Below are 21394 nucleotides of genomic sequence, written 5' to 3' on the forward strand. Positions count from 1 at the left end.
CAACCCTATCCTGAGAGAGCCTTGAGTGTGCGACTTAAGCCCTGGAGAGCCACAGAGGTGAGACAACCACCCCAGTGACTCTGGAGGGCAGAACATTGAGCCAAAGAGGATTATTCTCAAGTCTTATGTTGTTTGCCCTGTTAGGTTTGGACTTACTTGGACCGATGACCCCTTCTTCTTTTCTATTTCTCCCTTTCAAATCAGCAATTATCTTATATGTGTCTGACCATTCTGTTTTGGAAGTCCATAACTTGTTTGGTTTCAGGTTTATAGATGGAGAGGAATTTTGCCTCAACATGAATCATCTATGATATTCTGTTACAACAGCCCAAACTGACTAAGACAGTGATAAAACCTAAAATCGTTGCTAGTTCTGACTTCCTAATCAAGCTACTTCTCAATCATTCCACTCACTATGCTCCTTCAAGTCTCCTTCATCTCGAACTTGTTTCACTGAAATAGCCTTTAAACTGGCCTCTGTATAAACACTCTTGTCTCTGCTTCAGTCTTTCCCACATGGTAGCATCCTTTAAAAGTATAAATTGGGCAGTGACACTTCCCATCCCTTAAAATCTTTTAATGACTCCCCCTCACAATTAGGATAAAATCTTAACCTAACGTTCACAATTCTATCCCACCTACTCCTTCAGCCTTATCTGGCTCCATTTTTGTGTGTATCAACCTCACAGCCCTTCTTTTGGTTGATTGAAGCATTATGCTTCTTTCTCATGCAGGATTTTTTATGTGTGCTGCTCCCTAAGTGTACAACTCTCTTCTCCTCCCCTATCCTGACTGTCCTCATCTATTTAGCATAATGTAGATTTTTCAAATATTAATTCAAAAGTCATATGTTCAGGAAAAATATCAGCAGAGATGATACTCCCCTATTAAAGAACTTAATGGTGTCTTGTTTTCATTTTATATGTGCATTTTATGTAATTATATATTTATTTATATGCTTACTTGATTAATTTTTTTCTATACTTAAGCATAAATTCCACATAGATTGGACCTATATTTGCTTGTAAGGTCTGAACTTAAGTTCAAAACCAAACTTAGCAGGATGCTCAGAAAAAAAGGAAGCAATATGAATTTATAATGTGAATCAATAAATGAATGAATGGATATATGAATATATCTCCAAGGTATTGGGGTAGTTATTTTATGTTTTCTCTATCAATTAATCCATTATTTCAGTTTTCTTCTAGGTAGTAGAATTTAGTAGTGTTTATAACTAGTATTATTAAAGGATAGGGAGTGGACAGTGACCAATAAATCAACTTTTTTTGCTATTAGGTGAATACCAATGAATGTTAGTCAGAGTCAGTCCCCAGTCCATGGACTATTCTCGTCTTAAAAGAACAGTTGTCTTTTACTGGTTGTGCTGAATTTTTCTCCCAATTTTAGAGATTCATAAACAGTGTTGGTCTAGTTTTTAAATGTCTTGGCTGCCAATTAAGAATATACTTTAAGTATTAATATTGTCCAAATGAAATCTTCCAAACCACTGGTGGATATACGCTCACATTTTAGACCAAATTCTTATGAAAACATCTTTTCCAGCTGCATAGGTGTGTTCGTGGTCATCTCTTCCACCTGTCCTTACTTTATAGACCACTTGAGTCCTGCTGTTTTTCTGGTATTTCATTTCTTTATTTTATGTGTTCTGATAGTTACACTACAAACTCTACTTTGGATAAAGGAAATGGAATAAAAAAACACAGTTTAGTTCACTTATCTCTGTTTTTTTCTCCTGCCTCTATATCATTGTAAAGTCCCCTGCGGCTCTTCTCCCTTCCTGCAGATCAATACTTCTTGTCTTAGTTTAATGAACACTCCTACATTGATCTCTCTCAGGTGCTGTGTTACTTTATGACAAGTTTCTTGGTTACAACTGGCTCTTAGCTGAGTCAGTGGAGCACCCTGCCATTCCCTACACAAAGCAGACTACAACAATAGGAACTTTATTCATCACAGGTTAGTCTGTGACATTTTCTTTCCCTTTGGAAGGGAACAAATAGATTTTTTTTCCATTTAATTCTTTAACTTCATCTTTTGGTTATATTCCTGATAGAATTGTCAAAACAGTTTAAGAATGGTATGGGAAAACACAAACAGAAGAGATGAATCTTTAAAGCCTTCTGAAACACTTTTCTAAAAACTGAAAGTTACAATAGCCTTGTCGATTATTCTTATTTGCTTTATATCTTGTTACCATAGTAGCAAGTCACTGAATAATTCTTGTGGCTGGGGAAGATAAACCAGAGTTACCTCTACTTGACAGGTAACTTCTGTTTCAAAGACAGGGCTCCCATTTGAGTTGTCCTGTGCTGATGGCAAGAGAGAAATAGCCTGAGTGGAGGCACAGCAAACCCATGGATGTTGGCTTTTGATCTCCATACCGAAAAAGCTTTAATGAGTTCTCATGCTCTTGCAGCTTTTCTTTCTGCTGTCCCACAGTGTGCAGTTGATTAACAAAGCAACCGCCTACTCCTAAGAAATACCACGTCAATTTCATCTTCTGCCTCATTTGCCTAGTTCACCTCTCCTTGCCTTGTGTACCTCCAAATTATGGTTGGGATCCCAAGTAAACTTTTTTCTGTTACTGCTTACTTAAACTAATTGCCAACCCAGTTGTCCTTTTTTTTTTTTTTTAAACTTGTTTCTTACAGGTAGATCACTATTTTTGTTGTTAACTTTTTTCAAAAAATGAACACCAAGTAACCACAATCTTGGATACCACCAAAGCATGACACTCAGAATAGGGAGAAAGTCCACCTCTCTGGATTTGCAGCAAAAATAAGGATTAACTTCTGGGTTCCAATTAAATACTGACCAGTAGCAGAGAGACACAAAACTTGCCACCAACGTTGACTCCTCATTTTTTCCAGCAAATTCACTGTATCTACTTTCAAAAACTATTTAGCATCCACCATTTCCCATAATTCCCACTGCTAACATCATCATCTCTTTTCTAGGATAGTACACAAGATTCTCAATCTGATTTCACCCTTGCCCTTGAAAAGACTAATTTTGGCACAGCAGCCAGATGATCCTTTAAAATTGAAGTTGGATCACATCACTCCTTTCCTCAGAACAATCTATTGACTCCCCATGTCACTGACAGCAAAAATCAACATTTGTACAAGGGTCAATAAATTCATACATGGTCTGGACTGTTTATCTTAGTCTGTTTGGGCTGCTATAACAAAATACCACACACTGGGTAGCTTATAAACAACGGAATTGTATTTCTCACAATTCTGGAAGCTGGAAGTTTGAGATCGGGGTGCCAACATTGTCGAGTGAAGGCTCTCTTCTCCACAGCAGACTGTTTACTTCTCACTGCCTTCTGTTGAGTGGTGGGAGGGGTGAGGGATCTTTGTGGGTCTCTTTTATAAGAACACTAATCCTGTTCACAAGGGCTCCACCCTCATGACCTAATCACCTCCCAAAGGCCCCCCTCGCAATAGCATCATCTCGGGCATTAAGTTTTCAACATGTGAATTTGGGGGGGCACAAACATTCAGACCATAACACTAGTCTGACCTTTCTGAGTTGATCTTGTCAATCACGTCCTCAGTCATTCTATCCAGATACACTTTCCTCTTTGCTCTTCCTCAAGCACAGCCAACATCATTTCACCTCAAGATTTGTGCTTACTGTTCCTTCTGGTTGGAATGCTTTTCCATTTTCTATCCACAGGGCTCAATCCCTCCTTCCAATAAGTCTTTAGTCAAAGGTCAGCTTATCACTAAGGCCTTTCCTGATGAACCTATTCTAGGTCGTACCCACCAACAGCTCCATTTTCATCTTTTCCTATTCTGTTTGCTTAAGTTTTTGTATCCTCCAATTACAATGTAAGCTCCTTGAAGTCAGAGCCTTTGTCCATTTTGTGTACTCTATATATCCCCAACCCAGAACAGTGCCTGGTGCATGATGCTTAATAAATTCTGACAAATAAATGAAATGGCAGGATTAACAGAATTTTTCTAGTGGGAAAATTCACTTTGTACATCATACAGATAAATCCCACTTTTACCACCTGCTGGGCAAAGAAAGCCTTGTTAAGACTCCTAAAAGCTCCCCTGAGAGGGTAGGATCCGTGTGTTGGGGGTTGTGAGTTCCAGTCCATAAACTCTGTGTTGAAGTTTGGAAGAAAATAAGAGTAAAGATCTAAGGTCACTGGATTCTACTGCAGATATCAACTCTTGGGACATATCTACCTTAGATAGATTCTCTAGTCACATCTCTTTTTCTCAGTCTTAGTAGTTGTCCTTTGTCACTGCATATTTTTTCTGCAATGGGTATTTCTTTCATTAGCCTCCTGTGAAATGGAATGCTATTTTATGCCTGTTTTACTAAATGTTGAAATCAAGTCGGATATATAATTTCCACAGAGGGTGGGTAGAGGAAGTAGAAAGAAATATTTGCAATGAAAATGCCAAGTAATCTCTTCCTTAATTTTACCCTGGCCTCCAATTAAAGGAAAGCATTCAACTTCTGATTATATATTTGTATTAATTTCCCATTTCCTTTGATCTGATGCTCTCACCAAAGAAACTGGTCAATTCAGAGATCTGGGAATGCCTGCTCTGAAGCATTTTCTTACAGTTCTTGCTAAATTATAATGAGCTTTACAAAAAATTTAGCGAGAGATAGAGGGAGAGAGAGAGAGAGAATACAATTTGAAGCCACTTAGGTAGTAGAGGATATGCTCCTACTCAATTCTGCCACCTACAAGCTATGTTGACTTTGGGAAGCTACTATATAATCTTCCTGAGCCTCACTTTTCTCTTTTGAAGATGGGCATAATAATACCTACCTTGTTGGGTTGGCATGAGGATTAATGTAAATGAGAATTATAAATGTAACTTTAAGTGTTAATATCCTTGGCACACAACTTTGCTTAAAAAGCCTTAAATTTTTTTAGAATTCTGATCAGTCCTCATTCATTTATTCAAGGACATATTGAGTATTTCCTATATTCTGTGTTAGGCATCAATGCAAAGATGCCTTAGACATAGTCTTGGATGTCGATGTTCTAACCCTGGATGTTTCAGATTTAGTTTTCATTCTGCCTATATCTGAAATTCTCCTCCCACTCTGCCGTTTTTTAATTAATGAATTGAAAATCTCTTTTTTTTTTTGTCGTCCTGTAATGAGATCATCAGACTATATTCATGTGTTCAGATTCAACATGAGTCACTTTGGAAGATAGCTAATTTCTCTAAAATAATTGAATATTAAAAAAAAACTTTTTTGTACACTCAAAAATGTCTTTGCTTTTTTCTTAGTTGAATTGAAATACGTCTTCTTATAATTTAGTTTCCTCCTCCACTGCTCATAAATGATTATAAACATACTGGAGGTTTTTTCTCCCTGACAATTCATTACATTGAATGACACATGCAATATCCCATCTGTCTTTCTAAAGGCACATCAATATTGGCCTGCTTTGATTGAACTATCTAGACCAGCAATTCATTAACCTGTAATACACTAGGCCTGTTATTTCGTTATTGCTCCCTTAATGCTTCTCTGTTATTTAGAGATAAGATGAAGTTTCTTATTTTCTACTGGAATATTTAGCTTTATAAAATACAATTGTTTTCTCTCTTATTCAAGTGCTAGACCACAGCTTCTAGATACAAGGCTATAGGTAAGAAAATCTGCCAGTCATACATGATCCTGAATAAACATGAGCCTTCTCACAGAATTTTCCTATGTTTCTTGCTGCATTTTCCCCTGTCTTCCTCTACATTTTGTTATTTTAATTATTTTCTTTCTTTTTATCTCTCATATCTAATTAGATTGTGGGTTGAAATAGAAACTAATAGATTATTTTCTTTTTCATGTTCTTGGTAATAAATTGTCTTTCTATTTTTTGTCATTGAAAGTGACAGTGGAATAAATTATTAGATGTTACTTGGTACTGAAGAAAGATATGTTAAGTTGTAATGTCAGCTGATATTCTGAAAGAAATTGAGTATCATCTACCACTTTATTATTATTGTACATCACTCCTCTCTCCCTCTCTGCTATACCATAATTATTTTTGATATAAATATCAATTGAGAATCATACCATTATTCCTTGAAAGTTGATATGCTAACGGGCAGAAGGAAAAAATAAGCAGACAGCTATTATGTCAACTGATAAATCTAATTTCTTCATACGAGCTGTAGAAACATCTCCAACTCAGTGTGACATGTTGAGTTTGAACTACCTGTGAGATAAACAAGACAAGAGGGACATATATGAAGGGAGTTCAGGAGAGAGATTTAGAATAGAGAGATAGATTTAAATTCAGTAGCATGTTGGTTATAGGTGAAGCCTTGAGGCTCGTTTGTCATTCAAGGAATGTATGTCCAGAAAGGAGAGATAAAGATCTAAGGCAGATCATGGGGAACAAAAAGGGTTTTAAGGGAAAGTCTATAAAGAAAATCTACAAAGTCCCCTGAGGAAGAGTAATCAGAGAGAGAGAGACAAATGATGTCTTAAAAGTCAAAACAAGAGAGTTTCAGAAAGTGACTGGTCAATGACATTAAATATTTTGTAAAGGTCCAGTGACAAATCAAAGGAGTTCTGCTTGATTGACTGAGATGGTTATTTGCCTTTAGAAAGGTAGATATAGTATTCAAAAAGCAGTATAATATTAGCTTCATAATTTTTTTCAGAAGGAAAGTGGAAGTTTCCTACAACTTAATTATGATTATCTATGGAGTACTCATTTATATTCTGATGTACTAACCAGTATTGACCTAGTGTGAAGTAAAGATACTTACTGAGAAAAAAAAGAGTAAGGCAATTTATTGCAAATAGAAATAACATAGAGTTGAACTTTAATTGGTAACTCCTTTGAAAACAACAACACTTTTAACCAAACCTATTTGGACAAGAAGTAGGTAGAGCTAAGTTCTAGTCATCTTGAGGATGAGTTCTTGCTAATAGAAAATGGGGAAGAGATTGTGGCAACACATGACATTGTGGACCAGGCTCTTTTCTCACCTAAGGAGTGGAAGACCCTGCTGAGCCTTGGCAGTGTGTGACTCCAAACTCTTAGGTGAAGGGTTGTCCTTAAAGCGCCATGATTCCTGCTGGCCTGGGAGAAGTTATGTAAGAAGAACTTTGCCTGATATCTTGACATAAACTGGGGAAAATCATTTGCATTTTATAATACATCTCTTTATCTTTTATATTATATTTCTTGCTTCTAATCTCCATTACTGAATATAATTTTTAAGCAAGTGGTGACATGGAAAAAATAAAATCAAAGGAGAATTGTCTGGTCTCTTAATTTAGAAGAGATCCATGGAGAAAATCTCAAAGGTCATGAATTGATCAAATGGCTATCTAACCAGGACATCTGAGTACAGTTCAGGATATTATTTTCCATTTGTCTAAGCAGATGGTTAAGTTAAGAAAAACTGTCATTCTTAATCAATCTTGTGAAATCTCTGAGGATGTTGGCCCTTATGTTAAATACTTTTTTGAGAAAGATTTTTTAAAGCCACTATCAGACATGCTGAGTTGGAACAGATTTTGTTTTTGAATTTAATGCATTTTTTCCCTAATATCTGTTAGTAGTTTAGGAAAATGAAGCATGTTAGTTGCTGATACAACAGTATACAGTTGGATAAGCTGTCATTAATATCATTACATGATATTTCTATTATCTCACACTCACAAAAATCTTTCCTTATCTGCATGTTACAGGGAGAAGCAGCATGCCATAGCAGAAAGGTCATAGGTAGCATAGTTAGAACTTAAGTATGTCAAATCTGTTTATCTTATTCACACTGTGGCTTAGGCGTGCTAGGTAATGTCTTTTAATTTTTAAAATTTGTATCGTGGGTGAAAGTATCTAGGGTGATCATGTGCATTGTATGAAAGTGATTATCATAGTGTTTGAACACAACAAGACTTTCTCTTGTCTCGTTTCTTCCTCATTATCTCTTCTTTTTGTTGTCTCCTTCCTCCCTCCTTCCCTCTCTTCCTTCTGTCCTTTGTACCCTTCTTCCTTCCCTCTTTCTCCGTCTTTCTTTTTCTTCTGAATAATCCTAGAATTCTTACCTTACAAAGTACTATTAAGTATAATCTCTTTTTTCCCAGTCTTTCCACTCATGTCACTTCCTGTTAATCAACATGAATGTCTCATTCCAGGAAGGATAATTTATCTACTGCTCCCAAGCATCTTTTTCTCTTTTCTGATCTTAAAGTTTTGCTTGGGTAATTCCCCATAGTAAGAATGTTCTCTTGAGCCTACTCTTTTAGAATAAGCTAGGATCTCCCCTTTTTTAGTAAGCCTTCTAAGGCTATCTTGACAAAACAAACAAACAAAAAGACTTCTCTGCTTCTATGATTATATACCCTAAAATTCAAACTTAATCTGACTTGCATCATTATTTGATTCATCAAATGTAATTTGTATATAAAGCAATTTTGTATCACTTTATCTTTTTAAAACTAATCAGTGTAGAAATCAAACATGATAGATATTAATTTGCTCACTTTACAGATGATCAAACAAGTTTAAAGAGAAGAAATGTTTTGTCTAAGATCTCACAGCTTGTAGGGGCACAGCTGAAACACCAGACAAGTTTCCTCACTTCAAGTACAGTGCTTTAAACTATGCAATTTCATTTTATATGTGTTATAAGAGTAATATTATAATATCACAAACCAATAAATTATAAAAACTTTGAGGGGAAATATCTATAATTTAATATATGTATATATTTTTTGTGCATTTTAATCCCATCCACTCATTCATGTACATATCATATATGAGGAAAGTGGAACAAACAGGGCCATTCATATACCTTTCCAAAATATACTGGTTTTTTAGAAGAAATAAAATCATATACACTCTATGATTTGTCCTTTTTTCCCCTTAGAAATAAAACTCACTGTAGATAAGAGAAAGGGACAGGACTACTACTGTAATTATTTCTGAAGTTACAGTCATGCTGACACAATAGTTAAGTGTGAAATTTATCACTATGGTTGTGGAGGTGCGTCTGGAACATGCCTTCAGTGATAGTAACAGGGCATCTGATTTCAGAGCAGAAGCTGAACTATCTTATGGATGTCTGCTTACTAAAATCAATACCTCATTTTTCACCAAATCCTGAACTTGAAGTGGATTTGCTCATATTCCTCTGAAGTAAATTGTTGCTTATTTCAATAATGCCGAACATGAACTATTATTTCTACTTCCTCCATTAGCAAATTGATATTTTGAGTTGGGGATAATATTTACCTGTTTATTTGGTTTATCTTTTGCTAAGATAAAAACGATCTATTTTATAGAAAAGATATTTTGGTAGTGTATTGAATTTCTCAGGGATGGACGATAAACAACACCAAATACCACTATTCCCATTGTCATCTTCTATCTTTGTATAGACAAACACACATTTAAAGGTGATAAAGGTGTATGATTCATAGTCAAACAGAGCACTCTTCCTTCATGAGACCAAGGCATCATTAAAGGTACACAAATCAGATCAGAATCAGATCAGAATTTCAGTAAAACGGAATACTTCTTATTTATATAAGCATAGCTTGACTCTAGCTAGAATATAAAATAATATTATTTTATAAAAAATCATTTTCAGTGACTCTTTGAAGGATTGTTGCATAGCAACTAATTGCTCCTAGAGCACTACCTAACGATACTTGATCCATGTATCACTATGTCTAATTTTAATTTAAATTTTATCTTCCAAAGTATCAGGGTAGGTAATTACTGTGACCTGAACATTTTAAAGATAAAGGTGCATCTTTTTACATTGATATTGATGGAAGTTCTATTCAGGAAACCTGTTTTTTCTTAGATATGCATGACAGTTTAAAAGTGTTTTAATCTAGAATGAGACTAAAACAAATACGTATTTCAGTTGAGATCTTTAGGTCAACTGAAGAAATAAAGACTTAAGTGATAGCTCACCAATTGACCAACAATTTGTTAATGAAATCATCCTTATAAAAGTTAGGCAATGGTTGATTTTTCTATTTTACTCTCCTGGTGTTTCAGTGTTTCAAGAAACTTTTTCTATTCTATTGCATATTGCAAAATAAAAATCCTGGGATTTATTTGGAATAAATACATCAATTTTCTTGCTAGAAAAATATGGATATTAATATCTTTCAAGTCTTTCCATTCACAGGATTATAGTAATCATAATAATAATAAAAGATAAAACATCAAGGTAGTTTGGTTCTCACCTTCAACATTTACAGCTAGTTATGTGATTGCAAGGCAAATTGTTGTCTGACCATAGGTTAGTAATTTTACATCTGAAGATAACACCCACAAATAGAGTGGAGGTTGTGAGGATTAAACATGGCAATTTATGCCTCTTTCAGTGCCTGATATATGGCATATGATTAATTCATGTTGTACATCAATCTCTATATTTCATTTCAGATATATTAAGTTCTTTTTTGGGGTGAGGGGGAGATTAGCCCCGAGCTAACATCTGCCACTAATCCTCTTGTTTTTGCTGAGGAAGATTGGCCCTGAGCTAACATCTGTGCCCATCTTCCTCTATTTTACATATGGGACACCTGCCACAGCATGACTTGAGTAGCAATGCCTAGGTCGGGGCCTGGGATCCCAACCAGCAAACCCTGGACCACCGAAGCAGAGCATGTGAATTTAACACTATGCTGCCGAGCTGGCCCCTTAAGTTCTTGTATTTATGGAACATCTCCCTGTTAGCCATCATATTTTGTGGTTGGAATTTTATAAAGTAGGTGATGGCCTTATATTTTTAATGTGGTTCTGCATTCTTAGATTCCTAATGGAAAGCAGTCAGCATTTCTTTCTTCTTTTCCCGATATTGTCAGAATGAGAAGAGCTAGAACTCGACTTCTTTATGCTATAGTGAGAGGCGGGAGAGTATAACAGTAGTTCATAGCTATGTCCTTTCTCAAAGGCAGAGACTGACTAATGCAAGTGGTAGATTCTATAACATGAACATTCATTCCAGTATCACAGTTATATAACATAGTGTATGCTTACTAAATTTTCAGGGAGACCAAAGTGATAAAGCTAGTAATTGAAGTCAAAATCAGCATTTAAAATGTATTAAAAGAGTGGAGAAATGAGATGAATGCAATGATCTAGGATTTAAAAAGAATGACTATAATTTACTTTATGGAGTTCTTAAGAATAAATTACATAGGTACTACATGACTTAGAGGCAATATGGATGAAGATGATTTAGGAAATATATTCATGTCCTACTACTGCTATAACAAATTATCACAAATTTTGTAGCTTAAAACAACAGAGATTTGTTATTTTACAGTTCTGGAGGTTAGAAGTCCAAAAATTGTGAGGCCAGCCCCATGGCCGAGTGGTTATGTTCACGCCCTCCGATTCCGCCACCCAGGGTTCCCCTGATTCGGATCCTGGGCGTGGACATGGCACTGCTCATCAGGTCACGCTGAGGTGGCATCCCACATGCCACAACTAGAAGGACCCATAACTAAAAAATATACAACTATGTACTGGGGGGATTTGTGGATAAAAAGCAGAAAAATAAAAAAGAAGATTGGCAACAGTTGCTAGCTCAGGTGTCAATCTTTCAAAAAAAAAAAAAAGTCCAAAATTAGTCTTACCAAGGATAAAATCAAGATAACAGCAGTGCTGCATTCCTTCTGGAGATCATGGGAGGGAATCACTTCCTTCCCTTTTCCTGCTTGTAGAGGCTGCCTACATTCCTTGTCTGTTGGCTTCCTTCCAACAATAGCATCGCTCTGACTTCTGCTTCTGTTGTTGCATCTCCTTCTCTGACTCTGATCCTACTGCTTCCCACTAAAAAGGACACTGAAATTACATTGGGCCCACCCAGATAATCCAGGACAATCTCCCCATCTCAAATTCCTTAATTTAGTTATACTGCAAAAGTCTGTTTGCCATATAAAGTAACAAATTCACAGGTTCTGAGGTTTAGGATGTGACATCTTTAGGGAAGGGGCATTATTCTGCTTACCACAGGGGTTTTAGGCGGAATAAGTGCTATACAAAACAGCAATGTAACTGAGTATGAGTAAAGTTAATATGACATCAGGCTTGAGTGATAGAGAAACAAAGTTCAAATAGTCCAGCTTAGCTCTACTGGTCAGAGAGCTTACACGACAGCAGACCAAGACTAGTATGATGAGTGGACTTAAAAACATGATGTATGGTTGTTCAAATTTGAAAAGGTCTGTGCATACAAAAAGGACACAAAACCTTTCCGCAAATATTTATAAGGATGTCTGTGATATGAAGGAAGAATTAGCATTGTTCTTTTAGGTTCAAAGAGCTAGAAACAGTGCCAGTAGGCAGAAGTTGTAGTGTGAAAAATCTTGGAGTCAGCATGAGAGGAAACGACATGTGTCCTTCCCTACATGTTTCCCTTCTCTAGATGTCTTCAGTCTTGCAGCGTACCAAATCCTTTATGGGCATGTGGTCATGGACATTAAAGCATCAGATAAGAAGTTGGCTTAAACTACATTACTTCTGAAGTTACTTCAAAAACTTTGAGTTTATTATTATTATTATTTTTTAAAGATTTTATTTTTCTCCTTTTTCTCCCCAAAGCCCCCCGGTACATAGTTGTATATTTCGTTGTGGGTCCTTCTAGTTGTGGCATGTGGGACGCTGCCTCAGCGTGGTCTGATGAGCAGTGCCATGTCCGCGCCCAGGATTCGAACCAACGAAACACTGGGCCGCCTGCAGCGGAGCGCGCGAACTTAACCACTCAGCCACGGGGCCAGCCCCTGAGTTTATTATTTTTTGATATATATCCTCTGGCTTATATTTAAGGCAAAATCACTCTAGAGTTTATTATTGTTAGACTTTCTTCCATCTGTCAAGTAAGAAGTGGTTTATAAATGTCCATAGTGGTCTTCAGTAAGAGATCTTCTATCAGACGGTGAGTGAATCAGAAATAGAACCAAAGGATCTCTATAAAAAGCTCATACACTGTATCATGAGTGAGAAATATATGTTTAAATGATACAATGTAGGGTGAAGATGCACACTTTGAAAAGCTTATACAAATAGTAGAACCAGAGAGCTTTAATGTAGTTGTAGCGAAGAAAAAAATTTGAAGCAATTCATTTCCAAGTACATAAGAGAGCCACACAGTGAACAAGAATTGTATCTGTTCGCCCTTGTAAAACCATTGCGGATACTGTGTATAAAAGTTTATAAATCCACTGAGAGAAGGAAGTGCAGACAGCATCACCTAAATTTCTATAAAAAATAATGTATTTATGGATTATTGTTTTCAACGGAAATAAATAAAATAATTGTGTCCCTTCAAGGACATCATTGAATTTTGAGAAACAAGATGAATTCTCTACCCAAATTACAGAATCTGAAATGCTGAGGGAGTATCTCTCTCTGTTTCTCTGTCTCTGCCTCTCTATCGTTTTCCTTATCTTAATTCTTCAAAGCAGAATTAAATCAACTGTAAGTCTCAAACCCTGAATGTGTTAAAAAGAAAGAAAGAAAAGAAAAAGAAAAAATATGTCTTTGAAGCTTTTTTAATACCAAAATTACCTTGATGGGTAAAGAAGGAAAAAGTCCATAATCAAGAATCACTAAGCAATTAGGCAAATAAAGATGAGAAGTTCTGAGTACACTAAAAAAGAAATAAAGGGTTAAACAGAACATCATGGAAAAACTTGCAGAATAAGATAAAATTTATTTTTTCATGAAACATATTTTCTTTGTGATGAAGAATTGCCTTATGATGTTTTAAAGCATGAAGAGTTTGATAGAATTAGGTATACATATAGGGAAGAGAGAAATTATCCAAAAGATAAAATTAAATAAAAAGAGAAAAATAGGAAAAATTGATAAACAGTCAAATAGTAAAAGGGGAAAGAGCATAATTTAAATATTATATTTTATTCATAACTAAAAGTGATACTTATCCAATAGCTAATTAAAATTTCATTTAAAAGGTTGTTTAGAAAGAAGTGAAATTAACAGTGTTCTATAGCAAACAAGAAAAGCCGGGTTGACAGAGAGAGAGTGTAGCCAGGTTAGTGATATAAAAATACCTATTCTTCAAGAGCTTAGAGGTTCAACATTGACATGCTGAAAGGATGAATCCTTACAGAGGAAAAGGGTCCAAGAGATATTTTTAATGGACAATGAAAAATTAAATTAGCTTCAAAACTACAAGCCAATCATCCTTCTCTCAAAAACATAGAAAATCTTTTGTAAAGTTATGTTCTATTTCATCAAGGAAGACTTCCAACTACCAACCAAGACAGGAGCCAGATTCTGCCCAGGTCACATATCTATTAATCACTTTCATTCTATCCATTAACTGAGAGGAAAAAAAGACTAAGACTGTAAGTGTTAATCTGATTTACATTTGTTGAAGTTAAGAAATAACTGACTGCAGAATAAAACCTTTTACCATGTCTACGTAAAGTCCAAAATCTAAGTAAACAACAACATGGTTTGACAACATGTCCTATGATTGTGATGTACCAAAGTGTCCTACAAATGATCCCTTTAGTTTAAAAAGAGACGTCATAAACTTTCTTCAAAATAATTTATGAAAATTATTTTTAAACTATGAGATAAATCTTGAAAATGCTATAGCGACAATAATTTAAACCAACCCTTTGGAACAATAGTATTTTACACCATTTAAAAAGTAAAACATGGTTGATTATAAAATTCCTTTGAAGACATAAGCAATATTTTTCAATTTGATTCCCTTTGTCATCAGTGATTCAGGAATCAGATGTGCATGTGTAACCTGTTCAATATGAGGCTATTTTTAAAGAAAGAGGCCCAAAGTTACTACTGGAGTGGGAAGGTGGGGGTTGAGCACTGAATATTGCACAAGAAGTATCATTAAATTCCTAGGCAATGCTCAATCCATTCACCTTTCAAGTCCGTGATGGAGTAATACTTTTTGGCAGGAGTAATTTAACACAAAAAAGAATTCTAACCTCGAAAATATACACACAGAGATAAGGTCCACAACAAAGAATCTAGAAATGAAAGAGAGTACTTTCTCTTAACCAGATGGGTAAAGAGTTATCATTAGTTTCTTATGGAGAAGAAACTAGAGATATGTTAGATATCTTTGTACAACCTTGAGTAGTAACCTGTATAAAGTTCTATTATTAGAATGTGAGTCCAATCATTTTCAGCAAATTATTTTTATGTAGTTTGAGTTTGGAACTCTCATTACATGCAGATCTCTGTATGGAAAGCAAATAGAAAATGTTTGGAACTTATCTAGGTAATTATGATCATAAGATTGGATAAATATGATAAAAATTTGATAAATATGCCCCTAAATGGTCAAACCAGGAGATAAACCCTTAAACTGGTTATACTTCAATTTGAGGGTGAATAAGGACAATGTAGAGTGCTGGTTAAACCTGCATATTACAGGCTTATGCTCAGAAATTCTGACTCCATCTTGTGAAAAATGTGTCAAAAGAATGGAAACTTAACAGGTCTTATTTCTCTCTGGATGTTTTTATGTATCACCTAAACTCAAGAATTGAAGTTATTTCTCCACAAGCAATGGACTGACATGGATGTAAATATGTGTGAAGAAATTTTACAGAAAGGAATCTGGAAACATAGACGTGTTTAACGTCAGGTGCTAGCAGTTAGATATTGCCTCCAAATAGACAGATCCTGGGCGTGTTAGAACAACAGATGGTTTTTTCACCTAAAGACATTAATCTTAAGGAAAAGAAATCATCCATCAGTTAGCCTGAACAGGTGGTACTTTCCTGAGCTCTCTGCCCCCTTGTCTCCACCTGCAGAGCAAAGACTAATTGAATTTTCCATAAAATGCTCTCCTGAAGGCAAAATGCAAACTGGTTAATCAAAACCAAATAGTTAAAAAGTGTGTAAATTCAGTGCATTGCCAATTTAGCAAACTGGGTCAGCAAACCATCTTGTTTCCTAGCCCTGATTGGGTTCTTTCAGATCTTATTTTGAAAATAAACTCATAGTTCTTATCATTTGTTTTACAGATAAGGATACTAAAACGAGTAGTAATTGTGAGTTAACTAAGGTCATAGAGACACTTGACAAGAATCCAAGATTTCTAACATCTGGTCTTAATTTTTAATTTTGTTAGAGGATTCTAATTTTAAATGTCCTTTCCTATAAAAACTAAAGGTTATACTCCTCTGGTGGTCCAAACCACACTGTCTGCCTCATCACTTTTTTCATCAACTTTGTTGTCAAGATACAGTGGAAAGACCATTGCTCACAAGTGAGAAAATTTCCACGTTGTTGAGATTCTGTTGTTAACTAGTAGTTTTCTATAGGTTAGTGTGATGGTTATCTACCTATCAACCCTGCTAGAGCAGGAGTCTGCATACTAAACTTCACAGACTCTTTTGGCAGTAAAGCATTAGAGAGAAAAGCCTAAGGGAAGTATTAGAGGGAAATGAGAAGGTGCAGAGAGGAGAGAAGAGACTTCTTTTCAGTTTTTGATAGTGTGTTCCAGCAAGAGAAGACAGTTGCAGCTTTGTGATCTGCCTTCTGTGGGACTTCTAGCACCAGCTTTGCTGCAGTTTCTCAGAGAGACAAAGACCAGGCAATTAAATCTCCTCAGTGGTTCCAAGCTCCAGCTTCATATCCCCCTCCCCCTAGTCAAGCTGTCTAAGCACCACCTGTGTAAAGGATGAGTCTCCAAGCTCTTACTCTGTCTTCTACCAGCACTAAAGGTAGGACTTGCTACTTCCTGTAATTAGTATATCTGGGTTACCCCGGGCACAGAAAAGGGTTAACTTAGCAGGCTCGGGTTGCTCAAACTCTGCACATTAACAAGAAAAGCCTGTCTTTAGGACTGGCCCTTGACGGCCTGCGGGGAGATAAGTTCTGAGGCCTTGGTATATTCTGCCTGATAAGAGTGTTTTTGTATGTCTGAGACTTTGGGGCATAAGTCACCTGTTTGATCAGATAGTTTATGCTAACAATGTGATTTACGGTAAGCACCTTGTTTTGTATGTTTGCAGCTATGGGGCTTGAGGTATCAGTTTGGTTAGATAGTCTATGCTAGCAATGTGATTTTCTCTGCAGAGCTGGAGTCTGAGTAGCTGAGGTCAGTCACTGCCTACGTGACTGACTTCCTAAAAATCCTTGTACACTAAGGCTTGGGTGAGCTTCCTTGGCTGACAACCCTTTGAATATGTTGTCACACTTCATTATTGGGAGGATGAAATGTGTTGGTGTGATTCCTCTGGGAGAGGAACTTGTGCCTAGTTTCTCCTGGACTTCACTCAATGTGTCTTCCCTTGGCTGATTTTAATCTGTATTCTTTTACTGTTATAAATGGTAGCCATGAGAATAATAGCTTTTCTGAGCCCTGTGAATTGTTCTAGCAAATTGTCAGGCCCTAGTGTGTTCTAAGTGACCCCTGACACACCTGAGCGTACTCTCGTTTGCTTTTTCAGCCTTACGTAACATCTATGTAAGAAAACCCTGAATTAAATATGCACTGTTTGAAATACTTTGAATGTTTCCTATTTTCCTAATTGGACATTGACTGATATGCTGTGTTAATTAACATCTTCAAGGCATAATTACTCATAGGTGTATGATTTGTAAGAGAGAATTTCTATGACTCTGTGGCTCCTTCCCCAGAAATACTTTTCTCTCTCTGTGTCTCTCTGACTGTCTGGGGCATCGGCTATTAAGGTCTCAAAGAAAGATCACTGTTAATATTTTGTTATTCTATCTTTTAAGAGACTAGGATACATTATATACTGGATTGATATAACAGACCCCAGCTCTTCAGTCCAGAATTTCAGAATTATTTCAGATACCTTCTCTTTTTATTTTCTCCAGCTTCAATAAGGTACAATTGACAAATGAAATTGTATATAAAGTGTACAACATGGTGATTTGATGTAAATATACTTTGTAAACTGTTTGCCATAATCAGGTTAATTAACACATCCATAACCTCGCATAGTTATCATTTTTTTTTCTTGTGGTAAGGATGCTTAAGATCTACCATCTTAGCAAATTTCAAGTTAACAATATAGTATCATTAACTATAGTCACCATGCTATATGTTGTATTCCCAGCACTAATTCACCTTATAACTGAAGGCTTGTACCCTTTGACCAGCATCTCCTCATTTCCCTCTCTCCTCATCCCCTGGTCTTCACCATTCTGCTCTTCGTTTCTTTGAGTTTGATTTTTCTTTTTTAGATTCCACATGCAGGTGAGATCATACAGCATTTGTCTTTCTCTGTCTGGCTTATTTCACTTAGCATAATGTCCTTTACGTTTATCCATGTTGTTGCAAAGGGCAGGATTTCCTTCTTTTTCATGGCTGAATAATATTCCATTGTATATACATACCACATTTTCTTTATCTATTACTCTATTGGCAGACTCTTAGGTTGTTTCTATATTTTGCCTAGTATGAATAATGCTACAATGGACATGGAAGTGCAGTACCTCTTCAAGTTATGGATTTTGTTTCCTTCAGCTACATACCAACAAGTGGAATTTGCTGGATCACATGGTAGTTCCATTTTAAATTTTTTGAGGAAACTTCATACTGTTTTCCATAACAGTTATACCAGTTTACAATCTTACCAACAGCGTACAAGGATTTTCTTTCACCCACATCCTCCCCAGCGTTTACTGTCTTTTGTCCCTCTGAGGATAGCCATCTTAACAGGTGTGAGGTGATAGCTCATTGCGGTTTTGATTTACATTTCCCTAATGATCAGTGAACCTATTCATGTAGCTGTTGGCCATTTGTATGTCTTCTACAGAAAAATGTCTTCTCAGGTCCTTTGCCTACATTTTAATTAGATTATTATTATTATTTTTATTTTTTTTTGCTATTGAGTTGTATAAGTTTCTTATACAAATATTTTCTCCCATTCCATAGATTGCCTTTTTGTTTTGTCAACTGTTTGGTTGTGTTTTTTTTTTGGCTTTGTAGAAACCTTTTAGTTTGATGCAATTGCATTGTTTATTTTTGCTTTTGTTGCCTGTGCTTGGTGTCATATCCAAAAAATCATTACCAAGACCAACATTGAGCTATTTCTGCTTGTTTTTTGTTTTTCGTGAGGAATATTGTCCCTGAGCTCACATCTGTGCCAATCTTCCTCTATTCTGTATGTGGGATGCCTTCATGGCATGGCTTGATGAGCAGTGTGTAGGTCCATGCCCAGGATCCGAACCTGAGAACCCTGGGCCACTGAAGCAGAGCGTGTGCACTTAACCACGTCACCACTGGGCTGGCCCCTCTGTATGGTTTTTTAAAATAAGTTTTATGGTTTCTTACATTTAAATCTTTAATCCACTTGGAATAAATTTTTGTGAGTGGTGTAGGATAGAGGTCCAATTCCACTCTTTTTCATGTGGATATCCAGTTTTCCCAACACTATTTATTGAAGAGAATTTTCCTTCCCCATTGTGGGTTCTTAGCATTCTTATCAAAGATTAGTCCACCATACATGCATGGATTTATTTCTGGGGTCTCTATTCTATTGGTTTACGTGTCTGTTTTTATGCCAAAACTATACTGTTTTGTAATATAGATTGAAATCAGAAACTGTACCATCACCATCTTTCTTCTTCTTTCTCAGAAGCTTTGGCTCTTCAGGGTCTTTTGTGGTTCCATATGAATTTTAGAATTGTTTTTTCTGTTTCTGAGAAAAATGCCATTGGAATTTTAATAGGGATTGCATTGAATCCATAGATTGCTCTGGGTAGTATGGAAATTTTAACAATAGTAATTTTTCTGTTCCATGAACATGAGATATCTTTCCATTTATTTGTGTCTTATTCAATTTCCATCGAAGTTTCGTAGCTTTCAGTTTAGAGATCTTTCACCTCCTTGGTTAAATTTATCCCTAAGGATTTTATTGTTTTTGACGCTATTGTAAATATGATTATATTCTTAATTTCTCTTTCTGAGAGTTCATTCTTAGTATGTAAAAACACAACTGATTTTTGTATATTAATTTTATATCCTGCAACTTTACTGAATTTGTTTGTTAGTTCTAATCATTTTTTGGTGCAATCTTTAGGGTTTTCTATATACAAGATCATATCATCTGTAAGCAGGGACAATTTTAATTCTTCTTTTCTGATGTGGATAGCTTTTGTTTCTTTTTCTTGCCTAATGTCTCTTGCTATGACTTCTAATATTATGTTGAATAGAAGTGATGAGAGTGGGCATTCTTTCCTTCTTCCTGAAATTAGAGAAAAAGCTTTCAGCTTTTTACCATTGAATATGAGGTTATCTGTGGGCTTGTCATAGGTGGCTTTCATTATGTTGAGGCACGTTCCATCTATACCTAATTTGTAGATAGGTTTTATTATGAAAAGATGCTAAATTTTGTCAAATGCTTTTTCTTATCTGTCGAAATAATTATGATTTTTATCTCTCATTCTGTTAATGTGGTGTATCACCTTTATTCACAGCTTTATTGAGACATATTGAAATAAAATAATGTGTTAGTTTTAAGGTCTGCCATGTATTGATTTGATACACTTATGTATTGCAAAATGATGGCCACCATAGAATTAGCTGCAACCTCCAATTGTCACATAATTACCATTTCTTTTTTGTGGTGAGAACATTTAAGATTTATTTACTCTCTTAGCAACTTTCAAGTACATAATAGAGTATTATTAGCTATAATCACCATGCTTTACATTAGATTTCCAGAACTTGTTAATCTTATAACTGGAAGTTTGTACCCTGTGACCAATATCTCCCCATTTTCCACAGCCCCAACCCCTGGTAACCACAACTCTACTCTATGTTTGTCTGAGTTCAGCTTTTTTAGATTCCACACTTAAGTGATGTCATATAATATTTATCTTACTCTGTCTGACTTACTTCACTTAGCATAATGCCCTCAAGTTTCATCCAACTTGTTGGAAATGGCAAGATTTCCTTCTTTTTCATGGTCGAGTAATATTCCATTGTGTGTGTTGTTTCCATATCTTGTCTATTGTCAATAATGCTGCAAAGAACATGGGAGTGCAGATATCTCTTTGAGATCCTATTGTCATTTCCTTTGGCTATATACTCAGAAGTGGGATAGCTGGATTATATGGTAGTTCTATTATTATTTTGGGAGGAACCTCCATACTGTTTTCATAGTGGCTACCCAGTTTACGTTCCCTTTAGTAGTGTACCAGGGTTCTCTTTTCTCCACTTCTTCACCAACTTTTTTTATCTCTTGTTTTTTTAATGATAACCAATCTAACAGGTCTGAGGTGATATCTTATTGAGGTTTTGATTTGCATTTCCCTGATGATCAATGACATTGAGTACATTTTCATGTGCCTGTTGGCCATTTGTATGTCTTTGGAAAAATGTCTGTTTGGATCCTTTGCCCATATTTT

Source organism: Equus asinus, chromosome 3 (genome assembly GCF_041296235.1).
Source record: "Equus asinus isolate D_3611 breed Donkey chromosome 3, EquAss-T2T_v2, whole genome shotgun sequence".
NCBI lineage: Eukaryota > Metazoa > Chordata > Mammalia > Perissodactyla > Equidae > Equus > Equus asinus.